The sequence below is a fragment of the Eulemur rufifrons genome, unplaced genomic scaffold (genome assembly GCF_041146395.1).
Source record: "Eulemur rufifrons isolate Redbay unplaced genomic scaffold, OSU_ERuf_1 scaffold_535, whole genome shotgun sequence".
NCBI classification, from domain to species: Eukaryota; Metazoa; Chordata; class Mammalia; order Primates; family Lemuridae; genus Eulemur; species Eulemur rufifrons.
This window is the reverse complement of record NW_027183317.1, coordinates 15,526-17,785: the sequence shown is the minus strand read 5'-3', so window position 1 is coordinate 17,785 and position 2,260 is coordinate 15,526. Positions and strand designations below refer to the sequence as shown.

At 54.5% G+C, this 2,260-nt stretch overlaps 1 pseudogene; it reads left to right on the top strand.

Annotated features, from left to right (window-relative positions):
• Positions 1-1,602: 1,602 nt before the first annotated feature.
• On the top strand, positions 1,603-1,694 carry LOC138380549 (small nucleolar RNA U13; annotated as a pseudogene).
• Positions 1,695-2,260: the final 566 nt, after the last annotated feature.

Sequence of the window (2,260 nt, the reverse complement as noted above, 5' to 3'; positions counted from 1 at the left end):
TCATCCTCTGTGAGTATCAACACGCGACACCACCTAAGTGAAGGAACACACCGGTGTTTCATGTGATGTGGCTCAATGCCTGGCAGATACGAGCCTTTGCAGGCCTCCTCGTGATCGACAGGACGTCGCCTTGGACACGGACACATCTTGTCCCTCCCTCCCGAGGCGATAGGCGGTTCCGTACCTCCTCGGGGCCAGGGCACAGTCTGCCTAGGCACCTACAACACGTGTGGCAACAGCCTCGATGGCTCTGCCATGAGAACGAACTCCCGTGGCACGGGGGTGGGGTGGGGGGGGGTCGGGTGCTGAAGAATTCAGCTGAGTGAAGGAATGCCACGGGATTCAGAGTGCCATCGGTGGGCTGAGAGGCGAGCAGGGCGGGCTTTGAAAGGGTAACATTCTCCCTGCCTTCCGTCTGGCTGTGAATACAGAACGTACACGCCAGGCGGGGTGGCTCACGCCTGTAATCCTAGCACTCTGGGAGGTAGAGGCGGGTGGATCGCTCAAGGTCGGGAGTTCGAGACCAGCCTGAGCAAGAGCGAGACCCCCATCTCTACTAAAAATAGAAAGAAACTATATATCTAAAAATATATACAGAAACAGTATCTAAAAATATATACAGAAAAATATTAGCCGGGCACGGTGGCGCATGCCTGTAGTCCCAGGTACTCGGGAGGCTGGGGCAGTAGGATCGCTTGAGCCCAGGAGTTTGAGGTTGCTGTGAGCTAGGCTGACGCCACGGCACTCTAGTCTGGGCAACAGAGTGAGACTTTGTTTCAAAAAAAAAAAAAAATATATATATATATATATATATATATATATATAAATATATATACACACACACACACACACACACACACACGTATATCCAATTAGCTGGGCATGCTGGCACATGCCTGTAATCCCAGCTACTCGGGAGGCTGAGGCAGTCTGATCGCTTGAGCCCAGGAGTTTGAGATTGCTGTGAGCTAGGCTGACGCCATGGCACTCTAGCCAGGGCAACAGAACGAGAGACTCTGTCAGAAAGAAAAGAAGAGCGAGAGCGAGAGAGCGAGAGAAAGAAAGAAAGGAAGGGAGAGAAAGGAAAGAGAAGGAAGGGGGGGGGAGAGAGAGAGAGAGAGAGAGAGAGGAGAAAACTATTAAAAAATTCGGGACCAGATCCATCGGTCGGTACTCAGAAGCGTGACGATCGGGTGTTCCCGAGCACGTGTGAGATGTGTCTTCTCCCTGACGCCGCGTTTCCTCCACACACACATCACCCATCTGCCGTGGAAAAAAAGCAACAAAAAGAGAGAAAGAGATTAAGAAGGGAAAATGGAAACAGGGCAAAAGAGGAAGAAAGAAAGAAATTTCGAAAAAAAGAGACCAAAGTCACAGCGAGAAGGAAGAATACTGAGCCCAGAGCGACACCTAGTGACCACACCGTCACAAGCACCCTAGGGCCCCAATTCGCCAGAGACATCTGGTGGACCCCAGGGCAACATGTGGTCGACCCGGGGCCATGGCGTCTGCAGCCGATTCCCAGGCGGGCACACGAGCCCGGGGAAACTCATTCTCAGCGCGGGGAGGAGGGGAGGGGAAATAATAGCAAAGTCACACCAGATCCCTTTCTAGTTCATAAACGTGTTGATTGCGTGTTCACGCGCACGTGTGAGAAGGGCCTCCTGGTGTGTCGGCACGTCACCCGCGTGACGTGAAACCATGAATCCGGGGGGGGGGGAGCGGAAAGGCGGGCAGGAAAAGGCAAAGAGAGAATAGATAAAATGAAAGGACCAAAAAGAAAGTCACACAGCAGGGTAGGGGAGTGAGAGCAAGTCGAGAGACTGCAGACAGAAACTCCGAGAGGAGAGGAATGCTCCGGAGCGCCCCCTCGCCCCGCGCGAGAAGAATACCGATCGCAGGGTGACCCCTAGGGGCAGCGAGGCCAGAGAGACCAAATCCGTCCCGAAGCCTCCCTGTCAGGACGACAACCACAGACCAGACATCTGGTCAACCACCCAAGGACCAGACATCTGGTCAACCAGCGAACCCATGCGGAGGCCGCATGCAGCAGCGACATCTGCACGACCACTCAGGGTGCTCCCTGCCGGGAGGGTGTGTCTCTATGTGTGTGTGTCCGGGGGGGGGGGGGAGATTGCGATGAAAGTCACGCCAGGTCCCGGGATAGCTCGTGAGCGTGATAATTGCGTGTGTGTGGAGAAAAAAGGGGGCGGGGCGATAGGGAGTAAAGAAAGGAGGAGCGGGCGAGCGGAGGGGTGGG